This window comes from Callorhinus ursinus, unplaced genomic scaffold, assembly GCF_003265705.2.
Source record: "Callorhinus ursinus isolate GAN/ISIS: 27379988/994484 unplaced genomic scaffold, GSC_fseal_2.0 scaffold12, whole genome shotgun sequence".
NCBI lineage: Eukaryota > Metazoa > Chordata > Mammalia > Carnivora > Otariidae > Callorhinus > Callorhinus ursinus.
Window position 1 is genome coordinate 32564637 of NW_027397074.1, and position 27820 is coordinate 32592456.

The 27820-nt window shown below is 35.8% G+C and overlaps 1 protein-coding gene across 3 annotated transcripts in view; it reads right to left on the bottom strand.

Annotated features, from left to right (window-relative positions):
- AGMO (alkylglycerol monooxygenase) overlaps positions 1-27820 on the bottom strand; it is a 393108-nt gene that overhangs the window by 356407 nt on the left and 8881 nt on the right. The window contains exon 1 of one of the 3 annotated variants that reach the window (XM_073898903.1): positions 7051-7210. The exons of the other annotated variants lie outside the window; for them this stretch is intronic. The gene's annotated coding sequence lies outside the window, so the exon portion shown is untranslated. Of the gene's footprint in view, positions 1-7050; positions 7211-27820 lie in introns of those variants that run through there. 3 annotated transcript variants of the gene reach the window in all.

Sequence of the window (27820 nt, forward strand, 5' to 3'; positions counted from 1 at the left end):
TAAATATTCTTTACTCCTGGGTAAAAAATAATGTGAGAATTATATTTCTTTTTCATATGTTCCAATGTCAGAAACTCTGGACTATGCAAGAAAAATGTTATTGACATTCTTGTTTGAGACACTCTCTCAACTGTTTAAAATCTTGCCACATTTTAGTTTGCTTCATATTTGGAGCATAATTTACCCCTTTAGTTTTTTTTTTCCTCCCAGGTGTTTTTAATTGTTTTTTGTTTCTTGTACTATTCACTTTTATAATACCTCAATTTTTTTCTATCCTTTAATTATGTAATCATTTCCAACAATTCTGAAAATGGGCTACAGAATCCTGTGGTTCCCAAAGACCTTTTTAGGGGCTGAAAAGTCAAAACTATTTTCACAATAGCTCTAAGACATTATCTGTCTTTTTCATTGTGCACAAAAGCAATGGTGGGTAAAATTGCTGATAACAAATTATGCTAGGTAGGAATCACTCTACTCTTTAGCACAAGAGACTGGCAGAGCAAAACAAAAGAAAAAAAAAACAGTTACACTGAAAAAAGGTCCTTGCTCAGTTAAAAATGTTAATTTTATTAAATCTCAAAGTTTGAGTTCATACCTTTGTAATATTCTGCTTGACAAAACGGGAACTGCTCACAAAACACTGTTGTTGCCTAACGAAGTATAATAGATGTCTCAAGAAAAATCACTTTTGTGATTGACTTGTGAGCTTAACTATTCACTTTTTCCATGGAAATCTTTGACATAAAGGAACAATGGACAAATTAGAGTTATTCACGGTTTAGTACTTGAGACATTTTCAAGAAACTGAACTAAATAAGCCTGCCACTTCAACAATAATTCTAGCTTCCAAATGAAAAGTATCATCTTGGAAAATTTACATAGGCCACCATCAGCTTGATAGTGTAATTCTGTTGACAGATATTTTCTAATAACTAATGCATGTCACTGCAAAATCATGCACAGACAAATGATTCAAAGCGCAACATGGATCAACATATTTTAAACTTTATTAAGGTACAATCTACATACACAAACGGTGTATATTTAAAGTACACTATTCATATGTCTATCTCTATACCCATGAAACTATCACCACCATCAAGATAATGAATATATTTGTGATGCTCCAAAGTTCCTCATGACCTTTATAATACATTACTCTACTTCTGCCCCCAAATTCCATCCCCATTGGTCACTACAAATTAGTCCACATTTTCTAAAATGTTCTTTGAATGTAATAATATAATAGGAACCATAGTCTTTTTCATTTTGGTTTTTTTCACTCAGCATTGGTAAGTCATCCAACTTGTTGTATATATCAAGTTTACTCACTTTAATTGTTGAATAAAACCCATTATATGGATATTCTACAATTTGTTTACCCATTCATTTGTTGATGAACATTGAGTATTTTGTAGTTTTTTTACTATAACTAATAAAGCTGCTACAAATACTCATCTGCACATCTTTGTATGAATATATGCTTCGATTTCTCTGGGGAAAATACCCAGGAGTAGAATGGATGGAACATATGGTAAGTGTGTATTTAACTTTTTTGTGTGTGTTTAACTTTTTAAGAACAGCCAAACTGCTGTCCAAAGTAAGTACTAATTTAAAATTCTACCAACAGTGTACAAGAGTGAGTTCCTATCTTTGGCAATACTTGGAATAGTCAGTCTTTTTTAACTTTAGTCTTTTAAAAAAGGTGTGTAGTGATATCACATTGTGGTTTTATTTCACATTTTCCTAATGAACATTAATGTTGAATATCCTTTCATGTGCTTATTCGCCACTTGTGTAATTTTTCTGGTGAGTTGTCTATTCAAATATTTTGCCCGTCTTTCTACTGAGTTGTGTTTTTTTTTTTAGTTGTTTCTGTTTTTTTTTAATTGAGTTTTGAGAGTTTATTACATATTTTGATGAGTCCTTTATCAATATGTTTTTAATTTATTTTCTCCCAGTCTCTGGTTTGTCTTTATATTCTCTTAAGAGTATCTCTTGAAACACAAAAGTTTTTTTTTATTTTGATGAAGTCCAGCTTAACAACATTTTTGTTTTATGTATTATGCTTCCAGTGTTATATTTAGAAAAATCTTTCTTAAAAAAATCTTTTGTCTAACCCATGGAAACAAACATTTTCTCCTATGTTCTACAAGTTTTATAGTTTTAGGTCTTATATTAGGTACACAAAATGTTTTGTTATTTTTGTTTATTGTGAAAGATATAGATCAAAGTTCATTTTTATTTTTTTTGGATTTGGATAACCAATTGTTCCAGCAATACTGTAAAGACTATACTTGCCCTAAAGCAAAGGCAATTCAGTGGAGAAATACAGTCTTCTTTGTTAAAAAACAGTTGTCCATATATGTGTAAACTTCTTTCTGGATCCTGTATTCTGTTCACTATTGTATTTTTCTATCTTTACAATAACATATTTTCTTGATTATTGTAGCTTTATAGTTAAGTACTGAAATCATAGTATTAATTCTCAAAGTATTTGTTCTTATTCAAATTTATTTTGCCGGTCTAGATTATTTGAATTTCAATATAAGTTTTAGAATTTGTATGCCAATTTCTACAAAAAACCTAATAGGATTTCAACTGGTATTATATGGAATCTATAGATCAATTTGGATAGAATTAGTATCTTAAAAGTTTTCAGGCTTCTGATCTATGAATTTGATACATCTTTCCACTTATTCAGGACTTCTTTTTTTCTCACTCTGTATAATAGCCTTTTGCATATTTGTTACATAAATTTTGTCAAATTTATCCTTATTTCATAATTTCTGATGCTATTGTAAATGGTACTCCTTTTTTACTTTCAGTTTCTAAGTGTTGCTGCTAGCCTTTAAAAGTGCAATTAATCTTGTTTTACATCCCAAAACCTTGTTAAACACTAACTAGTTCTAGTAGGCATTTTGTAGATATTATATATATATGTATATGTATATACATATATATGACAATGTCATCTAAGAATAAAGATAAATTTTGATGTTACATTTTTGTTTTTATTTAGTTTAAAATATTTTTTATTCCTGGGGCTCCTGGGTGGCTCAGTCGTTAAGCGTCTGCCTTCGGCTCAGGCCATGGTCCCAGGGTCCTGGGATCGAGTCCCACATCGGGCTCCCTGCTCGGCAGGAAGCCTGCTTCTCCCTCTCCCACTCCCCCCTGCTTGTGTCCTCTCTCTCGGTGTGTCTGTCAAATAAATAAATAAAATCTTTAAATATATATATATATATATATGTTTTTTATTCCTTTCATGATTTATTCTTTGATACATGGTTATTGCTGTGTGTTATTTATTTTCCAAATACCTGAGTGTTTTCTAGAGATCCATTATTGATTTCTAATTTAGTTACAGTGTGTTAGTGTGTTTAAAGGATACATTTTGTTAACTTGAAACCTTTTACATTTATTGAGACTTGTTTTATAACCCCAAAGAGACCCTCTATCTAAATGTTCCCTATGCACTAGTCAAAAAATACAAAAGGAATGTATTCTGCTGTTGTTTGGTGAAATGGTGTGTAAATGTCAAACAAACAAAGTTAGTTGACAGTATTTAGGTTTTAATATCCTTACTGATTTCTGCTTGTTCAATTTATTTTGGGGAGGGGTGGTATTATAGTCTCTGACTATAAATATGGATTTTTTTCCTTTCTTGCAATTCTATTGTTTTTCCTTCATGTATTTGGCACTCTGTTATTAGGTGATAAATATGTAGAATTGCTATTTCATCTTAATGCAGGCTCTTTATCATGAGGAAATAGCTTTCTTTAGCAGTGGTTATATTGTGGCTCTGAAACCTACTGTGCCTAATATTAATATAACCATTCCAGATTTCTTTTGGTTAGTGCTAGCATTGGATATCTTCTTCTATCCTTTTAATCTATTTGCATCTTTATATTTAAAGTGTATTTCCTATAACCATACACTGCTATTTGGCCTTGCTATAAAATTCAATCTGAAAAGTGCTTCCTGATAATTATGGTACATAGAACATTCATATTTAGGGCGCCTGGGTGGCTCAGATGGTTAAGCGTCTGCCTTCGGCTCGGGTCATGATCCCAGGGTCCTGGGATAGGGTCCTGCATTGGGCTCCCTGCTCCTTGGGAGCCTGCTTCTCCCTCTGCCTCTCTCTCTCTCTCTCTCTCTCTCATTAATAAATAAAATCTTTAAAAAAAAAAGAACATTCATATTTAATGTAATTATTGATATAGCTAGATTTAAGTCTATCATCTTAAAATATATTTTCTGCATGTTCTCCCTATTCTTCAAGGGTTTGTTTGCTTTTTTTTTTGTTTTTAATTTTATTTTTTTAAAAATTTTATTTATTTATTTATTTGAGGGAAAGAGAGAAAGCAGGGGCAGAAGGAGAGGGAAAGGGACAAGAAGATTCTGTGCTCAGTGTGAGCCTGAAGCAAGGCTCAATCCCAGGAGCCTGAGATCATGATCTGAGCTGAATTCAAGAGTCGGATGGTCAACCAACTGAGCCAGCCAGGTAAGGGTTTTTATTTTTTCTTCTTTTTCTCCCTAGTTCTGTAGTTATGTTTGACATAATTGTGATTCTAGTGATTATAGCAGAGGTTGATATTACCATTTTTGCAGACACTTAATGATCCCATGTAATCATTAAGGTTGCCAATCAATTCATTCTGAATTTTTGCAATCCTTATTAAATTACTAGGGTGTAGGTATTGATACAAAAAATTCAAAATGAACTACCTGCTAATTTCCAGCAAAAATCTAAAGTGCATTTTTTTTATAACTCTTGCTGAAAACAAGTACTGTATTGCATATCTGGTTTCTTGTTGATGAAAATGAAATGAAATGAAAAATGAAATGAAAAATCCCAAGAAATTTTGGATGAACTGATACAATACAGTATGATTTTACACAATTCATTGATTTTTAGGAAGCACCACAAAGTGCAAACCTATTTCAAAGGTAGAGGAAGCAGAAAGAAATATTGACATTATGACCTCTGAAAATGGAGATAGTTGGATGACTTCTATCCTTATGGCTTATAAATTCTAAACATAGGAAGGCCTGTTCTCTAGATTTCACTGTGGCAAATTTGGCACGGACAGTGGCCTCCCTGGAAAAACGCCTTTGTGTTGATGTATAAAGCAGAGTTAAAGGCCTGTCTCCTTGGCATAATATGGCCACAAAGGGAAGGACACATATGGCTCTAGTTTAAGTAGTGTTTTTCCTTAATGAATGTTCTTGCTGCTTTGAGGTACTATGATTTCCCCCTCCCAACCATGCAAATATTTATAAAGCATATGCTTGATAAAGGCAGAGGCCCCAGAATATTAAAAAAGCATAATGCAGTATGCCTAGAACAATAATAAAAACTTTGAAGTGTTTTCTTCATTATGGGTATCCTGGGACCTAATCCTGGTTCTTACAAAGAGTAAGATCTCAGTAAGCAGTTTTGAATAAATAAATGTCAAAACATGCCACCTTTCCTTTAGAAGAGAAAATTTCTCCATGGTATTTTCTCTGACGGACTTTTCCTATCTGCCAGGTTACCATTCCAAGTAGGAAACATTGTACCCCAGCGTATAAATCATAGCCATTATCTGGGCTGGGATAGTAAACCCCTCACACCCCAGACAAGAACTTGCAATAGTGTTGTGGAAAAAGGACATAAAAAGATGATTTACAGTAAAATATAAGAGTAAAATTAATAAGAGCTACAGAAATTGAGAAAAGTGACCAGAGAGAAGGCAATATACAAGTAGGATGTTGAATATGGGTGAGAATAAGAATGGGAACAAAATATATTAATTGGGAATGTGTGTCTTTAAGTCCTAGAGGCAAGTTTTATGAACAAATCAATAGCTGCATTTTGCTGGGTGGAGCTGGTGCACTTGTGTGCTGGAGCTAAATCAGAAAAGTATGTAAGTGTTGAATTACAAAAGACTATGAATGCCAACCTATGACAAATAACTCTGTTTTTGAAGCAAAATTGATGTGTGAAAATGGTACTAACAGGAAATCAATTCAGCAGAATTTGATAGTTGGATTGGAAGGAATAAATGGTAGAAGCAGAGTGACAATCAGCAGACTTCAACAACGGCCTCAGATATGAGGTAGTCAGAATGTGGTAGTGATGATGGGAATCAGATGAAAGGTAGAAAAAATGAAAGTTTAGCTACGGGGAAAGAGGAAATTTGAAATAATTATTCCAACAATTCACACTCAAGTTCTTACACTTCACTGGAATTAGAAGGTAATCATTTTGAAAAATGATGATAAGTTCACCATTTTTAAATATTAGCTTTAAATATGTAGAATTTAGGGGCGCCCGGGTGGCTCAGTTGTTGGGCATCTGCCTTCGGCTCAGGTCATGATCCCAGGGTCCTGGGATGGAGCCCCGCATCGGGCTCCCTGCTCCGTGGGAAGCATGCTTCTCCCTCTCCCACTCCCCCTGCTTGTGTTCCTTCTCTCGCTGTGTCTCTGTCAAATAAATAAATAAAATCTTTAAAAAAAAATGTTGAATTTTGAAGGGAAAGGTCAGATAGGACTAATTTTATAGCAAGTTTTCAAACATCCAAATCAGAAATTTAAATAAAAGACGATGAACACTGAACTATATAAACTGGCAAATAAAGTCACAAGAGTCAGGTTGATAGATGGAGCATGAGTTAAGTGCAGGACTGTATTTATGTGGGCAGGGACAAAGTAGAGACCATGGGAATATGTTGGAGAGATGACTGGAAAACTAGAACACTTTCATATAACGTAAAGCAAATAATGATACCCAAATTTCTGCACCATATATAGTTACAGAGTGTAGGATGAAAATACAACTTGAGAATGGGCATTAGATTAGCAATTAGCTGGACGCTGGTAAACAAGCAGGGGAGAAAGATGCAAGTATGAGATTACAAACTAGGACCTAATTAAAAGCACAAAATAAAACAAATGAAAACAAAATTCTTTGAATATGGATTAGTACTAATTCAAAATTATATTTGGCTTTATTTATTATTCATTTCTTTTAATTAACTGATACCCATAGTTTATATTAAAACTCACTTTGTGGGCGCCTGGGTGGCTCAGTCGTTAAGCGATTGCCTTCGGCTCAGGTCATGATCCCGGGGTCCTGGGATCGAGCCCTGCATTGGGCTTCCTGCTCCGCGGGAAGCCTGCTTCTCCCTCTCCCATGCTCCCTGCTTGTGTTCCCTCTCTCGCTGTCTCTCTCTCTGTTAAAAAATAAATAAAAATCTTTAAAAAAAAAAAAACTCACTTTGTGCTCTGCAGTTCTATGAGTTTTAAAAAAATGTGTAATGTTACAGATCCACCATTATAACATCATACAAAATAGTTTCACAGGCTTAAAACCCCATTCTTCCTATGTATTCCTTCCTCCTCTCCCCTCCTGGTGGCAACCCCAGATCACTTTACTGCCTCTATTGTTGTTTTGCCTCTTTGAGGATGTCATATGGCTGGAATCTTACAGTATGCAGACTTTTCAGAAAGGTTTCTTTCACTTACCAATATGAATTTAAGATTCCTCCATTTCTTTTTCTTTTCTTTCTTTCTTTTTTTTTTTTTTTTTGGTGTCTTGACAGCTCATTTATCACTGAATAACCTTCTGTTGTGTGGATGAACCACAGTTTGTTTATTCATTCAACTTCGGAAGGACACCTTGGTTACTTCTGAGTTTTGGCAACTATGAATAAAACTGCTATAAACATTTATATGCAGCTTTTTGTGTAGACAAAAGTTTTCACCTTAGTTGGGCAAATATCTAAGAGCATGATTGTAGGATTCTATGATAAGCCTATGTTTACATTTATATAAAAAAATGCCAAACTATCTTTCAAAGTGGCTACAGTATTTCTGCATTTCACCAGCAATAAATAAATAATAAATTCCTGTTGCTCTGTATACCTGTCAGCATTTATTTCGTTTCTTGGAGTTAGTCATTCTAGTAAGTGTATACTATATCTAATAGTAGTATCTCACTGTTTTAACTTTCAATTTCCTAATGACATATGATGTTGAGCATCTTTTCATACGCTTATTTGTCACCTGTATATCTTGTTGTTTAGGTATCTGTTCAGATCTTTTATTCGTTTTTTAAATTCAGTTGTTTGCTTTCTTATTGTTGAACTTTATGTTTCTTTGTATATTCTGGATACAAGTTCTTTGTTAGATATTTGTTTTGCAAATATTTTTCTTTCCATCTTTGGCTTGTATTTTCATTCTCTTAACAGCTTCTGCAGAGCAGAAGTTTTTAATTTTAAGAAGACCAACCTATCACATTTTTCTTTCATGGAGGCACTTTTGGTTCCATTTAAAAAATCATTGCCAAACCCAATATCAAATAGATATTTTTCTAGCTTATCTTCCAGAAATTTTATAGTTTTGCACCTTATATTTAGGTCTACAATTCATTTTGAGTTAATCTTTGTAAAAGGTAAGGTCTACACCTAGATTCATTTTTTTTTCAATTTCATATGGATGCCCCAGTTGCTCCAGCACCATATGTTAAAAAGACTATCCTTTCTCCTTTAAATTGCCATTGCCCCTGGGTCAAAGATCAATTTACTATATTGGTGTGAGTCTATTTCTGGGCTGTCTGTTCTGATCGATTGATATAGTTTTATATTCTTTTATCAATACCACACTCTCTTGATTATGCTTAGCTTTATATTAAGTCTTGAAGTTGGGTAGTGTCAGTCCTCTGACTTCATTTTTCTTCTTCTGCACCATACTGGCTATTTTAGGCCTTTTGACTTCCATATAAACTTCTGAATCAAAATAACTTCCCAGAATTTTGACTGAGATTATGTTAAATAGGATGCTTTGGCAAGATTTGCAATCTTAGCAAATATCTTAGCAATATTGAGTCTTTCTATCCAAGAACATGGAATACCTCTCATTTTATTTTCAACTTCTTTTACTTCTTTTCTCAAAGTTTTATACTTTTCCTCATAAAGATCAGTACTTATTTTGTTATTTTATTTTTCTGGTGTTATAAATGGTATTATGTTTTGAATTTCAAATTCCGGTTTTTCATTGCTGGTATATAGGAAATTAAATGACTTTGTAAACTAGCCTATTATCCTGAAAACTTGCTATAATAGCTTATTAATTCTACAAGGTTTTTTCTTGATTCTTTGAAAGTTTCTACATAGACAATCCTGTCATTTGTGAAAAGACAGGTTTATGTCTTCCTTCCCATTTTGCATGCATTTTTCATTGTATTATTGTATTAGCTAAGATTTTCAGACAATATTGAATAGGAGTGGAGGGAGGGGACATCCTTAACTTATTTCTGATCTTAGGGGAAAAGTATCTAGTTTCCCAACATTAAATACTATATTAACTATAGATTTTTCTTATAGGCATTCTTTATCAAGTGCATATAGTTCTGCTCTATTTTCCAGCTTTATTTTACACTCATACTTAGGATTTTATTGAATGATTCATGAAGAATCCTCTAAATTTAGGACTGGTCTGTATGATTATATTCAAGTGCACCTGTCCATCTTACATGTACTGGTTTCTGTAGGAGACCACAATGATTTTTTAACCAATCTGATTGCTTATATATTCATATTTCTAGCATTCAATACCTTCATTTCAAAGTGCCTCCTTGCAGGCTAGCTAGTTCAGCCTCATTAGAAAAATGATCAAATTAAGCTAACGTTAAAAATTAGAATGCATCTGATATAACTGGTTTTGATGTGAAAAAAATAGCTTCTACTTTTACCTCTGGCCTATCATTTTGAAAAACTATATTTTTGACAATTAGGGTATCTAAGAAGAAAACAAAAAGAAATGGCTAGAGTAAAACAAATCTAACTTAGTTTTTAAGTTACTTTTATTAACAGCTTTTTGAGGTGAAATTAATATATAATGGGAGGTACTTTTTAATTTTTTCCCAAATATTTAAATTCTAGTTCATTAACATATACTGTAATAGTGGTTTCAGGAGTAGAATTTAGTGACTGATCAGTTACATATAACACCCAGTTGAGCTGCACTTTTTTAAAACACACAATTTGATAAGTTTTGACATATGTACATACCCATGAGACCATCACTACAATCGAGATAATAAATATACCCATCACCCCCAACAGTTTCTGTGTGTCTAGGAAACACTGTAGTTTTAGAAAGCTGGCACTATACTTTAGGGTTGGTTTAATGCAGCCCATTCCCTAATATAAAGCATTATAATAGATGCCTGACAATAAAATCTTTAAGGATCATCTGTTTATTTCTTATATTTTTCAGATACATTTATAATTTCATTCAGGCTGCTATTACAGCTTAGACTTGACATTGCCATATGCTTAGCTTTGCTTTGGTAAACTCATAATTAACACTAAGAAAATGTTGATTAGAAAGGCAAAATAAGTACCATTTTCTTCTCAAAATTTTGTTTTCTTGTTGAAGCCAAACACCACACACATGCAGTATATAACTGATACAAAGGTAAATAATATTTACTTTTAACAATATAAAGCTTACTATATATTATATTACTATAATAATATAAGCTTACTATTGAGTAGCTTATTATCTAGTGGAAAGACTGAACAAGTACTGTAAGCAGACTCAATGTATTTGAAAATTAAAACAAGATACTACTACATACCTGTTCATATATACAATGGAATATTACTCAGCCGTAAGAAAAGATTTATACCTACAATTTGCATCGACATGGATGGAACTGGAGGGGATTATGCTAAGTGAAATAAGTAAAACAGAGAAAGACAATTATCATATGGAACATAAGGAATAGCGGGGAGAACCACAGGGGAAGGGAGGGAAAAGAGGGAAAGAGGAAGAAATCAGGGAGGGAGAAAAACCATGAGAGACTCTGGACTCTGAGAACCAAACTGAGGATTTCAGAGGGGAGGGGGGTGGGGGGATGGGACAACAGGGTGATGATATTAAGGAGGGCACATGTTGGGATGCGCACTGGGTGTTATACGCAACTAATGAATCATTGAACACTACATCAAAAACTAATGATGTACTATACGCTAGCTAACTGAACATAATAAAAAAAAAATAAAATTTAAAAAAAGATTGCAGGGGGGGCGGAGCAAGATGGCGGAGGAGTAGGAGACCTAGATTTCGTCTGGTCTCAGGAATTCAGCTGAATAGGGATCAAACCATTCTGAACACCTACGAACTCAACAGGAGATCAAAGAGGAGAGTAGCAACAACTCTCTGAACAGAGAAGCGACCACTTACTGGAAGGTAGGACGTGCGGAGAAGTGAATCCGAGGCGATATTCGGGAGGATAGACGGCAGGGGAGGGGGCCTCCATCGGCCGCTTCTGGCAAGTGCTAGAGCCGCGGAGCACAAAATCGGACCTTTTAGAAGTTGGCTCCGCTGAGGGACGTCGCTGCAGTGGCTAAGCGGGGGTGGAATCCTCCCGGGACAGTGTGGTCTCAGGACCCTCGGGGTCACAGAAAGACTGGGGGTGCCTGAGTGCGGCAGAGCTCCCAGGTATCAGAGCGGGGAAGCCGGCTGCAGAGACGGAGCCGAGGCGCGGGCTCTCAGCTCGGGGTTGCCATAAACCGTGATCCGTGACAGAGTCGGGCTACTACTCCCCCAGCAGGGACCCAACAAGCGGCAGAGCTGGGGAGACTCCCCTTTCTTCCCCGGGAGGAGCGGCGCGGGAGTGCACCACAGGGATCTGCTGGGTTTGGAGACTCCACACAGGGTCGGGTGCCAGAGATACAAACGCTCGGTCACAGGCCGGGTGAGCACGTAGTGCGGCCGGAGACCAGGGAGATGGGAGTGACTGCTTTTCTCTGGGGGCGCTCTGAGGAGTGTGGCCCCGAGTTCTCAGCTCCTCCAGGTGGAGATTGGGAGGCCACCATTTTCGCCCTGGTCCTCCAAAGCTGTACCAGAGCTTGCAGGGAACAAAAGCTCTTGAGAGCAAACCCGAGCAGCTTGCTTAGCCCGGACCGACAAGGGTGGGGCAATTCAGCCTCCCGCAAAGATATTCGGAAATCACGGCAACAGGCCCCTCCCCCAGAAGATCAGCACAAACAGCCCGCAGGCCAAGACCAAGTTTACCGATCAAGGAAAATGGGAGAACTCCAGCGCTAGGGGAATACTGCACATAGAATTCATGGCTTTTTTTTACAATGATTCATTAGTTCATCAAAGTTAATTTTTGTTAACTGTTTTTTTTAATTTTTTTTCCCTTTTTCAACCAACATCTTATCAATCCCTTTAAAAAAAAAACATTTTTTATTTTTCATTTTTAGAGTCATATTTTATCCCTTCATAGTAGTTACCCTTATTTTTGGCATATATATATAAGTTGTTCTCTCTTTAAAATTTTGAGATACAGTTTCTTCTAACAGATCAAAATATACCCTAAATCACTACTGTATGGCTTTGTTCTAGTCTCCTGCCTGATCACATTCTCTCCCTTTTTTCTGTTCTTTTTTAATCTTCTTCTTTCTTTTTTCAAACAACTTATCTTATCAATTCCTTTTATAAAATCTCTTATAATTTTCATCTTTACAATCATCTTCCATCCCTTCATTGTATCAACCCTTATTTTGTACATATTTGTCTTTCTTCCTTTAAAATTTTAGGAGGCACTTTTTTCTAACAGACCAAAATACGCCCAAAATCTAGTGTGTGGCACTGATCTATGCACTAGCCTGATCATATTTGATCATATTCCCCTTTTTTTGTATCCTGTTTTTGTATTTATCTTTTTTTCTTTTTTTTTTTTTTTTTTTTTTTTTTTTTTTTCCCTTTCTTTTCCCCTGGTTTCAGGTCTTTTCTGATTTGTATACAGTATATTTGCTGGGGACGTTGTTAACCTGTTAGTATTTTGTTCTCTCATTCATCTGTTCTCCTCTGGACAAAACGACAAGATGAAAAAAATCACCTCACCAAAAGAACAAGAGGTAGTACCGTCAGCCAGGGACCTACTCAATACGGACATTAGTACGATGTCAGACCTAAGGTTCAGAATCATGACTTTAAAGATACTAGCTGGGCTTGAAAAAAGCGTGGAAGTTATTAGAGAAACCCTTTGTGGAGAAATAAAAGAACTAAAATCTAACCAGGTCGAAATCAAAAAGGCTATTGATGAGGTACAATCAAAATGGGGGCACTAATTGCTAGGATAAATGAGGCAGAAGAGAGAATCAGCGACATAGAAGACCAAATGATGGAAAATAAAGAGGCTGAGGAAAAAAGAGATAAACAACGACTGGATCACGAGGGCAGAATTCGAGACATAAGTGATATGATAAGATGAAACAACATTAGAATAATTGGGATCCCAAAAGAAGAAAGAGAGAGGGACAGGAGGTATATTGGAGCAAATAACAGCAGAGAACTTCCCTAATGTGAGGAAGGAAACAGGCATCAAAATCCAGGAGGCACAGAGAACCCCTCTCAAAATCAATAATAGGTCAACACCTCGACATCTAATAGTAAAACTTACGAGTCTCAGAAACAAAGAGAAAATCCTGAAAGCAGCTCGGGAGAAGAGATATGTAACCTACAATGGCAGAAATATTAAATTGGCAACAGACCTATCCACAGAGACCTGGCAGGCCAGAAAGGACTGGCAAGATATCTTCAGAGCACTAAATGAGAAAAATATGCAGCCAAGAATACTATATCCAGCTAGGCTGTCATTGAAAATTGAAGGAGAGATAAAAAGCTTCCAGAACAAACAAAAACTAAAGGAATTTGCAAACACAAAACCAGCGCTCCAAGAAATATTGAAAGGGATCCTCTAAGCAAAGAGAGAACGTAAAAGCAGCATAGATCAGAAAGAAACACATACATATACAGTAATAGTCACCTTACAGGCAACACAATGGCACTAAATTCATACCTTTCAATAGTTACGCCTAAATGCCCCAATCAAAAGACACAGGCTATCAGATTGGATTAAAAAACAAGACCCATCAATATGCTATCTGCAAGAGACTCAGTTTAGACCCAAAGACACCCCCCCGACTGAAAGTGAGGGGGTGGAAAACCATTTACCATGCTAATGGACACCTAAAGAAAGCTGGGGTGGCAATCCTTATTATCAGACAAATTAGATTTGAAAACAAAGACTGTAATAAGAGATGAGGAAGGACACTATATCCTACTTGAAGGGTCTATCCAACAAGAAGATCTAACAATTGTAAATATCTATGCCCCTAACATGTGAGCAGCAAATTATATAAGGCAATTAAACAAAAGCGAAGAAACACATTGACAACAACACAATAATTGTGGGGGACTTTAACACCCCCCTGACTGAAATGGACAGATCATCTAAGCAAAAGATCTATAAGGAAATAAAGACTTTAAATGACACACTAGACCAAATAGACTTCACAGACATATTCAGAACATTCCATCCCAAAGCAACGGAATACACATTCTTCTCAAGTGCCCATGGAACATTCTCCAGAACTGATCACATCCTAGGTCACAAATCAGGTCTCAACCGGTACCAAAAGATTGGGATTATTCCCTGCATATTTTTAGACCACAATGCTTTGAAACTAGAACTCAATCACAAGAGGAAAGTCAGAAAGAATTCAAATACATGGAGGCTAAAGAGCATCCTACTAAAGAAGGAATGGGTCAACCAGGAAATTAAAGAATTTAAAAAATTCATGGAAACCAATGAAAATGAAAACACAACTGTTCAAAATCTTTGGGATACAGCAAAGGCAGTCCTGAGAGAAAAGTATATAGCAATACAAGCCTTTCTCAAGAAACAAGAAAGGTCTCAAATATACAACCTAACCCTACACCTAAAGGAGCTGGAGAAAGAACAGCAAATAAAGCCTAAACCAAGCAGGAGAAGAGAAATAATCAAGATCAGAGCAGAAATCAATGCATTAGAAACCAAAAGAACAGTAGAACAGATCAACGAAACTAGGAGCTGGTTCTTTGAAAGAATTAACAAGATTGATAAACCCCTGGCCAGACTTATCAGAAAGAAAAGAGAAAGGACCCAAATCAACAAAATCATGAATGAAAGCGGAGAGATCACAACCAACACCAAAGAAATACGAACAATTATAAGAACATATTATGAGCAACTCTATGCCAGCAAAATAGATAATGTGGAAGAAATGGGTGCATTCCTATAGATGTATCAACTACCAAAATTGAACCAGAAAGAAATAGAAAACCTGAACAGACCTACAGCCACTAAGGATATTGAAGCAGTCATCAAAAATCTCCCAAGAAACAAAAGCCCAGGGCCAGATGGCTTCCCAGGGGAATTCTACCAAACATTTAAAGAAGAATTAATACCTATTCTCCTGAAACTGTTCCAAAAAATAGAAATGGAAGGAAAACTTCCAAACTCATTTTATGAGGCCACCATTACCTTGATCCCAAAACCAGACAAAGACCCCATCAAAAAGAAGAATTACAGACCAATATCCTTGATGAACATGGATGCAAAAATTCTCACCAAAATAGTAGCCAATAGGATCCAACAGTATATTAAAAGGATTATTCACCACGACCAAGTGGGATTTATCCCTGGCTGCAAGGATGGTTCAACATCCGCAAATCAATCAATGTGATACAATACATTAACAGAAGAAAGAACAAGAATCATATGATCCTCTCAATAGATGCAGAAAAAGCATTTGACAAAGTACAGCATCCTTTCTTGATCAAAACTCTTCTGAGTATAGGGATAGAGGGTACTTACCTCAATATCATAAAAGCCATCTACGAAACACCTACAGCGAATATCATTCTCAATGGGGAAATGCTGAGAGCTTTTCCCCTAAGGTCAGGAACGCGGCAGGGATGTCCACTCTCACCACTGCTATTCAACATAGTATTAGAAGTCCTAGCCACAGCAGTCAGACAACAAAAAGAAATCAAAGGGCATCCAAATCGGCAAAGAGGAAGTCAAACTCTCACTCTTTGCAGATGATATAATACTGTATGTGGAAAACCCAAAAGACTCCACCCCAAAACTGCTAGAACTCATACAGGAATTCAGTCAAGTAGCAGGCTATAAAATCAATGCACAGAAATCAGTGGCATTCCTATACAGCAACAACAAGACAGAAGAGAGACAAATCAAGGAGTCGATCCCATTTACAACTGCACTCAAAACCATAAGATACCTAGGAATAAATCTAACCAAAGAGGCAAAGGATCTGTACTCAGGAAACTATAAAATACTCAGGAAAGAGACTGAAGAAGACACAAAGAAATGGAAAAACATTCCATGCTCATGGATTGGAAGAACCAACATTGTGAAGATGTCAATGCTACCTAGAGCAATCTACACATTCAATGCAATCCCCATCAAAATACCATCCACTTATTTCAAAGAAATGGAACAAATAATCCTAAAATTTCTATGGAACCAGAAGAGGCCCCGAATAGCCAGAGGAATACTGAAAAAGAAAAGCAAAGCTGGCAGCCTCACAATTCCGGACTTCCGGCTCTATTACAAAGCTGTCATCATCAAGACAGTATGGTACTGGCACAAAAACAGACACATAGATCAATGGAACAGAATTGAGAGCCCAGAAATGGACTCTCAACTCTATGGTCAACTTATCTTTGACAAAGCAGGAAAGAATGTCCAATGGCAGAAAGACAGTCTCTTCAACAAATGGTGTTGGGAAAATTGGACAGCCACATGCAGAAGAATGAAACTGGACCATTTCCTTACACCACAAACAAAAATAGACTCCAAATGATTGAAAGACCTAAATGTGAGACAGGAGTCCATCAAAATCCTAAAGGAGAACACAGGTAGCAACCTCTCGACCTCAGCTGCAGCAATTTCTTCCTAGAAACAGTGCCAAAGGCAAGGGAAGCAAGGGCAAAAATGAACTATTGGGATTTCATCAAGATAAAAAGCTTTTGCACAGCAAAAGAAACAGTCCACAAAACCAAAAGACAACCGACAGAATGGGAGAAGATATTTGCAAATGACATATCAGATAAAGGGCTAGTATCCAAAATCTATAAAGAACTTATCAAACTCAACACCCAAAGAACAAATAATCCAATCAAGAAATGGGCAGAAGACATGAACAGACATTTTTCCAAAGAAGGCATCCAAATGGCCAACACACACAAAAAAGTGCTCAACATCGTTCGGCATCAGGGAAATCCAAATTAAAACCTCAATGAGATACCACCTCACACCAGTCAGAATGGCTAAAATTAACAAGTCAGGAAACGACAGATGTTGGCGGGGATGTGGAGAAAGGGGAACCCTCCTACACTGTTGGTGGGAATGCAAGCTGGTGCAACCCCTCTGGAAAACAGTATGGAGGTTCCTCAAACAGTTGAAAATAGAGCTACCATACGATCCAGCAATTGCACTACTGGGTATTTACCACAAAGATAGAAATGTAGGGATCCGAAGGGGTACGTGCACCCCAATGTTTATAGCAGCAATGTCCACAATAGCCAAACTGTGGAAAGAGCCAAGATGTCCATCCACAGATGAATGGATAAAGAAGAGGTGGTATATATACACAATGGAATATTATGCAGCCATCAAAAGGAATGAGATCTTGCCATTTGCAACGACATGGATGGAACTGGAGGGGGTTATGCTGAGTGAAATAAGTCAATCAGAGAAAGACATGTATCATATGACCTCACTGATATGAGGAATTCTTAACCTCAGGAAACAAACTGAGTGGGTTGCTGGAGTGGTGGGGGATGGGAGGGATGGGGTGGCTGGGTGATAGACATTGGGTAGGGTATGTACTATGGTGAGTGCTGTGAATTGTGCAAGACTGCTGAATCACAGATCTGTACTTCTGAAACAAATAATGCAACATATGTTAAGAAAAAAGAAAAAGAAGACAGCAGGAGGGGAAGAATGAAGGGGAGTAAGTCAGAGGGGGAGACGAACCATGAGAGACGATGGACTCTGAAAAACAAACAGGGTTCTAGAGGGGAGGAGGGTAGGGGGATGGGTTCGCCTGGTGATGGGTATTAAAGAGGGCACATTCTGCATGGAGCACTGGGTGTTATGCACAAACAATGAATCATGGAACACTACATCAAAAACTAATGATGTAATATATGGTGATTAACATAACAATAAAAAATTTAAAAAAAGATTGCAATACTACTCAAAGTGATCTACAGATTTAACATTATCTATATCAAAATTCTAATGGTCTTTTTTGCAGAAATGGGAAAGTTAATCTTCACATTCATATGGAATTACAAGGGCCCTAAAGAGCTAAAACAATACAGAAGAAGAAAAAAGTTGGAGGACTCATATTCTAATTGGTAACATTTACTACAAAGCTACAGTAATCAAAATAGTGTAGTATTAACATAGGCTAGAAATACAAACCAATGGAATAGAATTGAGAGTTCAGAAATAAACCCATATGTACATCTATATCCAAATGATTTTTGACAAGAGTGCCAAGGTCATTCAAAAGGAAAAGAACAGTCTTTTCTTTTTTTTAAAGTTTTTATTCATGTATTTATTTATTTAAGAGAGAGAGAGGGAGTGTGTGAGTGGGAGGGAGAGGGAGAGAGAATCCGAAGCAGAGTCCACACTGAGTGCAGAGCCCTATGTGGAATTCAGTCTCACGACCGTGAGATCATGACCTGAGCCGAAACCAAGAATTGGATGTTTAGCTTACTGAGCCACCCAGGCACCCCAACAGCCTTTTCAGAAACTGTGCTGATGTAAGTAATGAATCACTAAATTCTACTCCTGAAACTAAAATTACACTGTATGTTAAATGGAATTTAAATAAAAACTTGAAACTACAAAAAAAAAAAAACTATGCTAAGATACTTAGATACTTCATATACAAGAATAAAGCTGAATCCCTACCTTACACCATATTAAAAAAATAACTCAAAATGAACAACCTAAACATAAGAACTAAAACTGTAAGACTGTTATAGGAAAATATAGGATTGTTTCTTCATGACCTTGAATTTGGCAGTGGATTCTTAGATATAACACCAAAAACATGAATGAAAGAAGAAGAAAAAAAGAGTTAAATTGGACTTTATAAAAATGAAAAACTTTCATTCATTAAAGGACACTGCTAAGAAATGAAAAGACAACTTATAGAATGTGAGAAAATGTTTGCAAATCATATTATCTTATAAATGTAGAAATCCAGAATATACAGAGAGCTTTTACAACTCAACAACGACAAAGTCAAACTGCCCAATTTAAAAATAAGTCAAAGGCTTAAGTAGCTATTTCTCCAAATAAGATACACAAATGACCAACAATCACATGAAAAGAAGCTCAACATTAGTCATTAGAGATTAGAATGGTTACTATTTAAAAAAAAACCAACAGAAACAAAACAGCATATAATAACTATTAGCAAGGATGTAGAGAAATCAGAATTTCATACATTGCTGGTAAAAATGTAAAATCATTCCGCTATTGTAAAAAACAGTATGTAATTCTTCAAAAAAATAAACACAGAATTCCCATGTGACCCAGAATTCCATTTCTAGATATATACCCAAAAGAACTGAAAACAGGTATTTAACAAATACTTGGACATGTGTGTTTATAGCAACACTATCTGCAATAACCAAAAGGTGAAAACAGCCCAAATGTCTATCAATAGATGACTGGATCAACAAAATGTCATCTATACATACAGTGGAATATTATCCAGCCATAAAAATGAAGTATGAATACATGGTCAACATAAATGAATCTTAAAAACCTATTAAGTGAAAGAAGTCAGACAAAAAGGTTGCATATTATATGATTCCATGCATATGAAATACCCAAAATAGGTAAATTCATAGATACTTAAAATTGATGGTTTGTAGGGGCTGGAGGGTGAGGGCAGTAATGGAAAGTAACTGCTTTGTGGTTATAGGATTTTCTTTTAGGATCATTAAATGTTTGTGAATAAGGTAGAAGGAATGGTTGCACAACCTTATGAATGTACTAAATGACACTGTATTGTTCACTTTAAAAGGGTATATTTTATGTTATGTGCACTTCTTATCAAAAAAAAATTAAGTTTGAAGACATTAGAGAGTAAGAAAGGTAGGACTTGCTAAGCCTCAGTCTTGAGGAGAAAGAAAGTAATCAAACCATTTGCTGATTCTAAGCATCAGCTTGGAAGCTAAATGAGCTGAATGAAGTAACTGACAGGATCAGAATCTCAGCAATCTTTCTATAATCTGAAGGGGCTAAATGAGTAGGTGTGGAATATGGAAAAAACATAAGAGTTCTGTTTCCAATAAAGAGAAGCTCACAGAGTCATACCCTGGAATAAGGATAAATTAGAAATAGATCATCCTCAAACAGACAAACTCAGCTACAAATTAACTCATTCCTAACTGGATGAAGGTTATGTGCTCCTAGCCTAAAAGAATGCCAGACGCAAACTTGAATTCTTTCTGGAGAAAGATAAAATCACCCAGTTGTCTAATAATAATGAGTGTCTTTGTCAAGGTAATAAGAACAAAGACGGAGTCGCAGAGCAAAGATTACAGTGGAGTTAACTGAACTATCTACCATCAGTTTGAGTGTGAAGGAAGGAAAGGAGTCAGAAGGAAGATACAATTTTGACTTAGAATTGTAACCTGCAGTGGTATAATTTGAGTAGGACATAACACAGGAGAAGTCAGTCTAGGTAATGAAAGAGCTAATAAGTTTGGATGGGATTTATTACACTTTGAAGTATCAGTGGATTTGTTCCAGGTGGAGATGTGTCCTATTACAGGAAAAGTGTCTAGGAAAACAATACTTTTTATATGTCTGGACCTGACACTTTGCATTTGCCATCACTGGGCAGCCTGAATACGCATGATGTGAATGCCACCTGTTAAAGTTCATGGGAAATAGCTTATGTAGTGAAAGTCTAAAATGCACAAATAGTCATGTTGGTCATGAATTCTCTAAGTACATAAAGGAAAAACAAATTTATAAAAGTGAAATGGAAGCATAACTTTACATATTTGAAGTAGAATTAATAAAACTCAGTCAATTAAAAAAATTGTACCTCACTATAGTTATCACATTTCATATGGAAGCCTGGCACTACTGAAATATCAGTATATACTGGAAATGTATTCCCCTCTTCAGTTTGCAACTTTACAGAAGACATTCCTATCTCAATCTCAAGTTTTATACAAAGTTCTAATAATAGTTGAAAACTAAAAAAAATACCTAAAAAAATTACATTTTCAATTGTTTGCAAGCTCTTACCTAGTTTATGTTTAACTAAACACATTAAATTCTGTTATTTTCTTTCTTTTCCTGTCTCAGCATATTTACATGAAAATCCATTTCCAGGGAATTTTAACTCTTTCCATTGAGAAAAAGTGATTTACGAAGCAGCTCTGAACCATATAAGGAAGCAAACAATTGGTGAAAATAATTCATTTGAATTAAAGTAAAATATTCATTTTTCACCCTCAATACAAACATACACCTTATAAATATATTATTTCATTCAAAATAGTAAACAAAGTATGGCAAAGATCTAAAAATAGTGTTTATATTGAATACACTAAAGAATGAGCAAGAATGGGGTTATAAAGCATTTCATAAGGCAAAAGGTTTGCCCCATGGTTTCGGAAGAAAAGCCAATAGTTTAATTTGGGCAATTTTTTTTCTAATTAAAATATATCCATGTTCAGAAAAGTGGTAAAAGAGAATAAGAGTCAATAACAACTGTTCCTGAATTTCAGTTCAACTGCTTTGATTTCAACCCATACATATGTCATCCTCTCAGAGAGCTAGCTCCCTGATGCAGAGCAAAACCTGTGAAACTCAGCAGAGCCTGAGTGAGAATCTCAAAGAGGACCAGATGTAGTCTCGGAAAACACTGACAGGAAAGGGGGTTCAAGCAAAAGAAGGAATGTATTCTGCCAGAAAAGTGTTCCTGAAAGGTACAAAAGCAAACAAACAAATACAACCCACTGTGGTGCATGAGTTAAAATGTTAGCAACAAGAGCAAAACCATAACCCAGGGTTTAAAGATCTGGATATACATGTGGAAAAAGTAGAGCATGACTCCAGGGTCTGGTGCTACTGGGAGGCTGGAGGTAAGCCACAATGATATGTTAACATCTTCTATATGGCAGTTTAGCTAGAAAGAAAAGGAAATCATTTTCCTCCAAAAAAATTCATTGAGCCATATAAGACCTGTAGCCATAAATAACCCTTTAAATGTTTTATATAAAACTGATTAATGGGAAATGTACACTGGATTATATTTTGAATTAATCAAAGAATTCTTAATACAAGGCCATCATAATTGTTAAATATTAAATATGACTACTTTGTGAAATGTTACTTTGACTGTGAAAGAGATACCATTTTAGTTGGCAATTTTGCGCAATTATTTTCCATGTAAGACTAAAAATACTTAACATTATACTGAATTTCCAGGAACTGGGTTTATAGACATTTTAGAAGAAGACCTACTACCAACAATAAAAGGCAATTCACTGACTAATGAGGTAGTAGTAATTGAAATATAGACACCAGACAGAAGGAGAAATGGAGAGCAAACATGCTCCCCAAAGAACAGGGAACCTAACATTAAATCCAGTGTAAGGCATTATTATGAATTTCTAGTAGAAAGCCAGGGGTATGATATTGGAAAATAAGAAATTATGCTTGAATTAAAAATATAAATTAAAAATGTGTCAGATGAAATTCTGTGTTTATAAAGCACTATTTGTATTGGTCTTGTTCAGCCATATAACAAAATTACAAAGTATAGCTTAATTAGGAATTTTCACCTTCTGTCTTTATTCAAATCCTCCTCGTTTCTTGCCATGTTTCCAAACTTATGAAAATAAATAATTTGTATTCTCTTATTTCCTGTTTCACAAGGAAAAATTATCACTCTGAGTGATTTATAATATGGTAATATCCTAGGAAAAAAATGTGCTCTCAAAGGTTAGAACTTAAAGTGATAGTTTTGAAAAAGAGCAATTTAAATACTTGAGGAGGGACGCCTGGGTGTCTCAGTCAGTTAAGCCTCTGGCTTCGCTCAGGTCATGATCCCAGGGTCCTGGAATCGAGTCCCTTGGTTGGTCTCCCTGCTCAGCGGGAAGTCTGTTTCTCCCTATGCCTCTGCCCCTCACCCCGCTAGTGCTCTCTCTGGCGCACCCTCTCTCCCCCTCTGAAATAAATAAATAAAATCTTAAAAATAAATAAATAAAAAATAAATACTTGGGAAAATGGGGGCCAACCTGCCTGTGTCTCTCCAATTTCAGTCTAAGCTCCAACATCAAGGATGTGTATTAAAAACTGACTTCTGACCATCAGCAGATTCTGGTTCCTTCAGCCTTAACAGATTCTGTGGGTCAGAGAATACATCCACCAATACTGACATTTGGAAAACCCACCTCACACCTTTTCACCCACTGAGATTTCTGAAGGACAAGGTAGAGTGGAGTCTAGATGCAATCACAATATCAAGTTCAGCGAGCAGTTTCAGAATGGAAATCCATGACAGAAGTGTATAAAATATCATAATTTACTACTGAGCCTGAAGGTGAGAAAATGTTAAACAACTGGCATATTTTTATTGTTTATACACTGCCTTGCTCCAGAAATATTTTTGTTAAATGGAATTTTGGAAGGAGAAAGAGTCACCAAAATGAAAAAGAAAATCAAATAATAAGGGAGCTCCTTTTTCCCTAAGGTCCTTAAGAGAATTCAAAATACAAAGTTAAAAAAAAAAAAAACTAATAAAAGGCAAAAGGAAGAAATAACATTTTTTGCTATTGACAGATGAGTATTGATTATATTCTTGATATACTATATATTCATAAGGTTTGCTTCATTCTAGTTTGTAGGCATCCAGGAGCCCCTCATTACCACAGGGAATTTAGAGTACTGACTGCCCCAGGATTAGCCAATACTTCAGCATCGGTCATCGTGCATTCAGCAACACTAAACGCTCCTTTCCTTACCTTTTGGATTTGTTCTTATTTTCTTAGATTTTTTTTTCCTTTTTTCTCTATTGGATACATAGGAAAAATATGGTGTTGATATTTACTGGGACGTGAAATCTTCTCTTCATATATGTAAAATGTCACAAATTGCCAAATGTTTATAAGGAGAGTGGGTGGGGTTCGCAGACAAAGGGTAAAGATTTCAGTAGAAACTGATTGAATCCTTCTCTCTTGGAGCGCCTGGGTGGCTCAGTCGTTAAGTGTCTGCCTTCGGCTCAGGTCATGATCCCAGGGTCCTGGGATTGAGCCCCGCATCGGGCTCCCTGCTCCATGGGAGGCCGGCTTCTCCCTCTCCCACTCCCCCTGCTTGTGTTCCCTCTCTCACTGTGTCTCTCTCTGTCAAAGAAATAAATAAAATCTAAAAAATGAATCCTTCTCTCTTGATAATGTTCTTTCCAGTCTCCTGTCATGTGATGTGGATGATAAAATTTTGGGGGGGGATGTCGCTAAATGGGAAAAAAAACTATTTACACTCTGCTAGGGGAAGCTGTTTTATAACTATGTTAAGTGTAGACAAAAACTTAAAACTGTGAGACAGGTTCAGACAGTGTATTACCTCCTTGGATACAGAAGAATGATAAATTATATTATAATTCAAATTAGTCTCTGTCGCCTTTAAAGCTTACCCAAACATTAGAAGGCCTGGATTACTGAAAGTAGTCCCTGCAACAACTTACTATTATGTCACAGGTGGGAATGCTCCTAATTCATATACTCAGATAGAAGCCTCAGTAAATCCACTGGCATTTGGAATCAATTGAAGCTGTAAAAGCAGGACCCTGGGGTACTGTATTTGATCTAAACTTCTAGAAGAAATTAAAAATTAAAAAAAAAATTTATCAGTGAGCAAAAGTAGATTAATATAAATTAAATATTCAGTTATAAGCTAAGGAACACACATAACAAGTCATTGAACTAAGCTCTAGACAGATAATTACATGACAGGGTTGGGATAAGGAAATAGTCCTATGTTAACATAAAAGTAATCACTCATTAATGAATGCTGGGTAAAATCCAATGTTTTTTATCCTACATAGTTTTGTTGAATTGCATATTTTAATGGTTACGTTAGTTAAAAATGTATTATGGTTTATTTACTACTGAATCACTCACTAAAAATATATAGCTATACAATAGTTTCATTTTGCTATTAAAATTTTAAATTACATGCAGAAGAATTCACAATCATTATGAAATAATACTTAATTTTCTATCTAACCAAAATGACAATAGGAGATGTCAAAGACAAGAGCAGAAGATTACACAGTTGTGAATGAAATTTAGCTCTTCTAATAGGGAGAAGACTGGGTTTTCTTAAGTAGTTGGAGGCCTGATAAAGACAATGGGAAGCATAGTAAATTATTTTGGTAAAACACAAAAGGTAAAGAAAAATCTTTGTTTACAATTTCTTATTAAGAGCAGACCAATAATCTAAGAAAACTTTGTTCTTTTAACAGAGAGAAAACCAGGGGCGCCTGGGTGGCTCAGTCATTAAGCGTCTGCCTTCAGCTCAGGTCGTGATCCCAGGGTCCCGGGACAGAGCCCCGCCATCAGGCTCCCTGCTCCACGGGAAGCCTGCTTCTCCCTCTCCCAGTCCCCCTGCTTGTGTTCCCTCTCTCACTGTGTCTCTCTGTCAAATAAATAGAATTAAAAAAAAAAAAAAAACAGAGAGAAAACCAGATTCTAGTTTTGCACCAGTGTACTTTGGATATTAAAACTCATTTTTAAAAAACTTGAATAAGTCTATTCCAATCTTAGCCAGCTTGACCACATAAAATTCCTTTCCCAAGATTCCTTTTCCACAAACCTTCTACAACTTTTTTATATCCATTCAGTTTTTGTCCTAAAGTTGTTTTTTTTTTCCTTTTTCTCATTCTGGAACAACCAGTAATTTTACTTTCCTTACCTACTTTTTGTACACAGTTGTTTCCTTTCACTCTTATTATTTCTAAGTAGTTTTAATTACATATACTGAGTAGAATTTTAGCCATTAGAACCATAATTCCTAATGAAAACTAAGAAGTAAGCAATTGTGGACTGTTTGGAACCCTAGCATTCTGTTGACCGGAAAATTTATAAATGCATTTTATAATTTCTGGAAGTATATTCTTCATAGTAAATTTTCCAATGTGAACAAAACATGTCTACTACTAGGCCCTGGTATCTTTAGTTCCTTAGTAAAGAGTAGTCCAAAGTGTATGAACCTGCATTCAGTAATTAATGTTTCAGCACTTTATCTTATTTGGAAATGATCTAGACACTCAATGAATATTCATCATTTAACTTATGTAAGTATAACTGTAAGGTTTCAAGTTAGCAAAAAGGTTCTGGAAACTATTTTTAAGTAGATATATTATAAAACATAATGACTGTTGAAAAGCTTATCAATAAACTTTTACTTATTGTCTACTTAGTTCTTTTTTTTAAGATTTTATTTATTTATTTGAGAGAGAGAGTGAGCGAGAGAGAGAGAGAGCAAGCATGAGCAGGGGGAAGAGCAGAGGTAGAGGAGAGGCAGACTGCCGGCTGAGCAGGGAGCCTGATGGATGCAGGGCTCTATGGAGGGACTCTGAGATCATGACCTAAGCCAAAGGCTGCCGCTTAACCTACTGAGCCACCCAGGTGACCTTACTTACTTGTTCTTAATACAATGCTTAGATTACTCATGAAAATTTTATGAGACACTAAATGTTTACCATCATCTTAAGTTCTCTTTCTTGCTGAGAAATTCTGTAACAGAGATTAACGTGAACTTATTTGACTTTCAGTAAACTTAAGTAGAATAAAAGTTGTATGCCTACATTATATTCAATATTGATAGTTCTAAAGATATGGCTGTTTTAATTAAAACAACAAACTAACTTTTATTTACTGAAGATTATCCTGGCCTACATGAAGTTGAAAACCATTTGGGTTAGTTTCTATATTTCTGAGAATATTTTTTTTAAGATTTATTTATTTATTTTAGAGAGACAGAGAGAGAGAGAGAGAGAGAGAGAAGGAGTTGTAGGGCCTGGGGGAGAGGAAGAGAGAGAATCCCAAGCAGACTCCCCTCGAGCAGGGCTCGATCTCACGACCCTGAGATCATGACCTGAGCCAAAATCAAAAGTCAGATGCTCAAATGAATGAGCCACCCAGGCACTGAGAGTATTCTTTATTACTTTCTTTAAGCCAGTTAAATAGAGTTCTTTATAAATTAGTTTTAGCAATACAATCTGGAGGTTAAAAAAAAATCACATGTTTTACATACATAGACATACATAAATATATAGACAGAAGCATAGATCTTATGGCTGTGGCTTCCCTGAGGAGACCACCTCAGAGGCACAGAGAAAGGATGCAAGTTTCTCCAAGAAGGGCTTTTGTTATCTAACTCCAGATCTTTTATAAAATCATAAGATACCTAGGAATAAACCTAACCAAAGAGGTAAAGATCTATACTCTGAAAACTATAGAACACTTATGAAAGAAACTGAAGAAGACACAAAGAAATGGAAAAACATCTCATGCTCATGGATTGGAAGAACAAGTATTGTTAAAATGTCTATACTACCCAAAGCAATCTACATGTTCTTTGCAATCCCTATCAAAATAACACCAGCATTTTTCGCAGGAGAAAAAACAATCCTAAAATTTGTGTGGAACCAGAAAAGACCCCTAGTAGCCAAAGGAATGTATAGCAATCTACACATTTAATGCAATCCCTATCAAAATACAATCAATTTTTTTTCACAGAGCTAGAACAAACCATCCTAAAATTTGTATGGAATCACAAAAGACCCAGCATAGCCAAAGCAACCTTGAAAAAGAAAAGCAAAGTGGGAGGTATCAACAATCCCAGACTTCAAGC